The 6,610-nt window shown below is 34.6% G+C and overlaps 1 pseudogene; it reads left to right on the forward strand.

Annotated features, from left to right (window-relative positions):
• Positions 1–4,215: 4,215 nt before the first annotated feature.
• On the forward strand, positions 4,216–5,424 carry LOC123241836 (annotated as a pseudogene).
• The last annotated feature ends 1,186 nt before the right edge of the window (positions 5,425–6,610 follow it).

The following is a 6,610-nucleotide window of genomic DNA, read 5'->3' on the forward strand; positions in this document are numbered from 1 at the left end:
GAGGTAAATAAATAACTTACTGAGTTGAAATGACATTAAGATATTGTTGGAAACTATTTCCATGAGATGAAGTAGTTACTTAATGGGATTTTTCTGGCATTCTCACTATGCTTGTATCTATTTTATATTATAGCATATGAATAAATCATGAGTATAGAGCAGAGTTGAAGGCTTCTAATCAATAATCATAATAATATTATAGTAATGCTTATTGTAAGAATGGGGCCAGACACAGACAAAACTCTGAATTTATCAAGCTATGCTTTCTTCCTCTACCTTTTTCATTCCCTTTTCTCCACTCTACAGTATTCACATCTCTAATAGATTCTTTCTTCATTAATCTCTCCTATAAAAATCTCCCATCAGAAGAGGACTTGGTAAATCCCTCCACACTAAGTATAAATGACTGATAAGCCATTCCTAAGAAGAAAGCATCAGGCCCATTTGGGTTTAGAAGAAGATTTTATCAAACATTTAAAAATCATCTAACTCCAATATTAAATTATTTATAATAATTGGTAAATGAGTCCTACAAAACTCCTTTTATGAAACAAATATGGTGCTTATACCTGACCAAGAAACACAAAAACAAAAAAAAAATTATAGGCCAATTCCACCATTGAATATAGATGCAAAAATCCTTATGATTAGGGGCAGCTGGGTAGCTCAGTGGATTGAGAGTCAGACCTAGAGACGGGAGATCCTAGGTTCAAATATGGCCTCAGACACTTCCCAGCTACGTAATCCTGGGCAAGTCACTCGACACCCCCATTGCCCACCCTTACCACTCTTCCACCTAAGAGCCAATACACAGAAGTTAAGGATTTAAAAAAAAAAAATCCTTATGACTAAACAGAATTTATGCCAAGTAGGCAGTAATTGTTTAATAAAAGGAAAACTATTAAGATCATATGCCTTTTGACCATTAAGCACAATTCACCCAAATGCTCAGTCCTGACTCTTTTTCCTCTCCCAGTTTACACTGATGATGATCTTAACAGCAACACAAATTCAATGATCATTTTTTAAAAAGATAACTCTCTAATACAGGCAAATATTCTTTCTCCTAAACTCAAGTTCAGAACTTCCAACTGCCTGTTAGATTCTTCTACCTCTCTGTTCTTCAGCATCTCCAAAATGACATATACAAAACAAAACTCATTTTCTTTCTTCTTTTTTAGTATTTTATTTTTTCCAAATACATGTTAAAGTAATTTTATCATTTATCACTATTTTTCAATTTTTGAGTTCAAAATTTTCTTCTTTATTTTCTTCCTCCTCATTGACAAAGCAAGCACTTTGATAAAAGTTATTTATGTGCAGTCATACAAAACATTTCCATTTTAATTATGTTGTGAAAGAAAACAGACAAAAAAACAAGAAAAAATAAAGTTTTTTTTAAAGTATGCTTTGATCTACTTTTAGATTCCATCAATTCTTTTCTAGAGGTGGATGGTATTTTTTCATCGTAAGTCCTTCAGAATTGTCTTGGATCTTTGTATTGCTAAGAACAGCTGTCATTCACAGTTGATCATAGTACAATATTGCTGTTAATGTGTGCAATGTTCTCCTGGTTCTGCTCATTGCACTTTGCATCAGTTTATGTAAGTTTTTCTAGGTTTTTCCAAAATCATCCTTCTCATCATTTCTTATAGCATGATAGCATTCCATCCCAATCTTATACTATAACTTATTTAGCCATTTCCCAGTTTATGACCATCCCCGCAATTCCAATTTTTGCCACCACAAAAAAGGGTTACTATAAATATTATATTACATATATATGTCATTTTCTCTTAAAAATATTTCTTTGGGATACAGAGCTAGTAGTGATACTGCTGGATCAAAGGTGTTTTATAGCTCTTTGAACATAGTTCTGTATTGATCTAGAAAATGGTTGGATTAGTTGACCAATAACTGTCATTTTCCTTTTCTGTGATATTAGCCAATACACTAGATAAGAGATGGTACCTCAGAGTTATTTTACAAATCATTTTACTTAAAATGTTTTTAAGTTAACATTTTTAGTATATTGTTATGTTCTGAAAATGAGGTTTTAAGGATCCCTAAGGTAATAAATTTTATGCAGAAAGGGAGCCTTTAGTTCAATCCCTCCCTTTACAAAGGATAAAATTGAGACCCAAAGAAATTCAGTGAGATGCACAAGGTTGTACCAATAGAAGGTGGAAGATTCACAAAAGGGTGAAAGAAGTTGGAAACATAAGTAAAGTGGAACTTTAATTATTCTCCTCCTACTCTACTAAGTGACTTCCTTGACCAAGGAAGAAAACGACCTGAAAGCTTCATGTTCTAAAATATTCGTAGAGCTCTTTTCATAGTGGAAAAGAGCTGGAACATTTTTTTAAAAACAAATTTCCACATGTGTTTTCAGAACTTATATTACCCAAACTTTCTCCCTCCCTTTTTCCCTCCCCCCTTCCACAGCTGGCAAGCAATTCAGTCTGTGTTACACATGTATTATCACACAAAACATGCTTCTATGCTATTCATTCTTGTAAGTAAATAGTCATATAAAACCAAAACCTTAAAACATATACACAAATAGACAAGTGATAAATTTATATGTATTCCTACTCCAACACTTTTCTCTGCAGGTGGATAACACTCTTTTTCATAAGTTTTTCAGAATTGTTAGATAATTGTATTGCTGTTTGTAGTAAAGTCTATCACAGTCGATCATTCCACAACATTGCTTTTACTGTGTACAATGTCCTCCTGGTTCTGCTTATTTCATTGTACATTAGTTCATTTAGGTCTTTCCAAAAAAGTTCTGGAAACTTAAAGGATATCCGTCAATTGGGGAAAAGCTGAACTAGATGTAGTATATGATTTTAAAGGAGTATTATTGTGCCATAAGAAATGACAAACAAGAAGAATACAAAATTTTTGGGAAATTTTATATGAAGTGATGCAAAGTGAAATGAGTAGAACTAGGAGGGTATTTTACACAGTAACAACAATAATATATTATGATCGATTATAAATGACTAAATGATTATCAATAAAGCAAGGGTCCAGGACAACTTCAAGGGTCTCATGACTAAGAAGGTACTGACAGATTCTGAATGCCAATTGAAACATAAATTCTTTACTCTATTTACTCCATGAATTTTTTCTAATCTAAGCAATATGTAACTTCCTGATGAATAGGGAAAAATGTATTATATGATGATATATGTACAACCTATATCTTTGACTACTTGAGGATGGAAAGGGGTGGGAGGGAGGGAGGGAAAAAGAATGAGATTTAAGTTTTTGGATATAGCTAATGGCAGAATTATTTTCTTTTTCAATAAGCATATTAATTATAATTTATTACTTATAACAAATCATATGTATTATATTAATACTATGTTACATATTACATTTTTTTAAAAATAGTATCATAAAAAAGACACCTTCTCTGTCCAGAATAAAAGCAGCAATTCCCTGAACAGCTGCTTTGGTGACTTTCAGGTTGTATTCCTTTTTGAGGGCAGGGTGGGAAAAGAATTGTCTGAGCTCACTACTAGTTGTATCTAATACTTTGCCCAGTCATATAGCAGCTGTGCCAGGGCTCTCACCATCCAACTTTCCAATACCACTTTTTTTTTATTTTAAAGGAGCAAGTGACCACAAAAGGCCACTAATTAGAGAAAAGTGATTCTCCATTCAAATCCAAGCATGCAAATGGTTCAAGCAGGGAGGCCCCAAACATCACAAATGAAGGGGTTTCTGTTCTTTACAGCTCTAGAGGGCATGTTGTTATGCTCTCTGCAGTTGGAAGGGAAGAGTTGAGGTGATTAAGTGCTATATACATCGTAAATGCTCAGTAATAATAGGCTATGTTCCATGGTTGTTAGTCACACACAAGGTATGCCTTAGGAAAAATTTGTGCATGAACAATTGTAGAGCAGAGACCTGTAATAATCATCAAATGGACCATATGGAGCAAGAAGACATACAGATGAAGGTACTTAACTGAATGCATTTTTCCCTTCCTATTCTCTAGAGTTTTGATTTGGAAGTACTCAGGATGCACGATGAATCTCTGAGATTACCAGAGCCTAAAAACACAGAAAAAATTGCAGTTAAAGCCAATAACTGGGATTTAACCCAATGGAGAATAGGTAAAAGAATGAGAACTCCAGAATGATTCTAATGTTACTTGTGTCTTGAACTGAAAATTAATTGAAGGGGAAGGAAAGACATGCAATGGGGCTTTTAGGGCTGACCCCAAATGGAGAGAGCATGTATGATGCTAGGGTCAGATCAGTGGGGATCAGTGGAGTTGGTACACAGTCACAGCTGCTGCTGCCAACAGGACCTGAGAACACTACGGTCTATCGTGCATGGATTCCAGAGGTATCTTGGCTGCTAGGGGTCTTCAGAAATTCAAAACTGGTAACCCAAGGTTTTGCCAGTGGTACACACACAGTGACCTCCATCCCAGGAGATGGTATTGGACCAGAAACCTCAGCTTCTGTTATGAAGAGTTTTGATGCTACCAAAGCAGACTTTCATTTGGAAGAGAGGAAAATCACAGCAATTAAAGGACCTGGCAGGAAGTAGATCATTTCTCTCAAAGTCAAAGAATAAATGGACAAAAACAAGATGGAACTGAAAAGCTCCCTTAAAGACATCACTAGTAGTTGGACATCCTTATATGAATCTCCTTCTTTGTAAAACTTTTTATCTTTGTCCAAATGTATGTTCATGTGTCTCCAATGAAGTCTACACTTACATGGATGCAAATATAAACACTATTTGGGAGAACACTGAAGGCAAATATTGACACTGAACTTGGGATTGTTGATGGTGTTGGACACAGTATTAAACTCATCACTGAAGGAACAAACACCTGTATTAACAATTTTGTCTTTGATTATTGCAGGAACAATCACCAAAGCACCATGACTGCTGCCCACAAAGCAAATATCATGCAGATGTCAGATAGGCTTTTTCTCCAAAAGTGCAGGAAGGTTGGAGAAAACTAGAGAGACATAAACTTTATTGAAATGTACAATATGTTTGAATACAGTATGAGATTTGTTCCAATTTGATTTACTTGTGACACCAAACTTATATGGAAACATCTTTTGTGATTTATGTGCTGACCTTTTTGGGGATCTTTGTGGCATATTGAGTGAAAACAGTGGCACTGACAGAAACAAAATCTTTGACTTGGTTCAGGGGAAAACTATAGACATTGCTGGGAAGGACATAGTCAATCCCATTTCTCTGCTTCTGTGGGCTGTGATGATGCTGGGGCACATGGGGACACATAACCACTGGGTAGAAATGGAGAGCATCTGCTTTGCAAGAAATAAAGATGGAAAGAGCTTGAAAAAAAATTTGGAAGGAAACACCAATTGTTCAAACTTCACAGAAGAGATCTGCCACAGAATAAAAGACTTAGATTGAAGAAAAGCTTCTCCTGCTAATCTCTTTGCATATACATACATATGTAGTTGCATATTTCTTTTTTTTTTCTTTTTAAACCCTTACCTTCTGTCTTAGAATCAATACCAGGTATTGGTTCCAAGGCAGAAGAGTGGTAAAGGGCTAGGCAGTGGGGGTCAAGTGACTTGCTCAGGGTCACACAGCTAGGAAGTATCTGAGGCCAGATTTGAACCCAGGACTTCCCAACTCTGGGCCTGGCTCTCAATCCACTGAGCCACTTAGCTGCCCCCTACCTGCATATTTCTTGAATGGGCAAACATTCTAAATTCGGATTTTTCTTAATATGGTCTGTGCCCAGGAACCCTTTGTTACCTCTTTCCAATGAACTTTTTTTGTAAATGTTTTCATTGATTTATTAAACATTTTTCTCTGGTGCAAATTTTTTTGTATATTGTAAGGATGGATTTGTCTTGTCATTTTTTATGGTTAACTATTTTACCCTTCAGGTAAAACAGTTTTTTCCTCAATTAGAAGATTTGATGTACATATAAAGATACTGAATTAAAAGGAGACACAACTACCTTTTTAAAGAAAACCTTAGAGTATATTAGGTATAATGGGGAAAAAAACAGAACCTAGACATACACAGGTATAAGAGGAATTTCTTGGAAGCTACAATCAAGAAGGTACAATTGATACATTTTAAGCTGTGTAATGAGACAAGAAATAGAGACTTGCTTTTCAAAATATTTATTGTATGAATGAATAAAGATTGAAAACTGGAGATACATTTAAATTAGAGACATAGTTTGGAGTTGTTAAAAACTAGATAATCTGTGGAGGAAAAATATCATTCCTTTATTTAAGTTACCATTTATTTTTATAGATAGCATAATATAATATGTAGCATAAAATAATATATGTAATTTGTTATAACCACATAATACATCCTAAAAATATGCTTATTCAAAAGAAACAAATTCTCACACTAGTTATGTCCAAAATTCCATCTCACTTTTTTTTCCCTCCTGCCTACACTTCCCCATCCCCAGGAAGACAGGTAAAATGATATGGGTTTTACCTATATTATCACATAACACATATTTCCCTGTTCATCATGTTATAAAACAAGACACATACGGCTTACATTAGAGAAAAATTCATGAAGGAAATAAAGTGAAGAATAGTTAATTTTCAATCTGCATTC

The sequence above is a fragment of the Gracilinanus agilis genome, chromosome 3 (assembly GCF_016433145.1).
Source record: "Gracilinanus agilis isolate LMUSP501 chromosome 3, AgileGrace, whole genome shotgun sequence".
NCBI lineage: Eukaryota > Metazoa > Chordata > Mammalia > Didelphimorphia > Didelphidae > Gracilinanus > Gracilinanus agilis.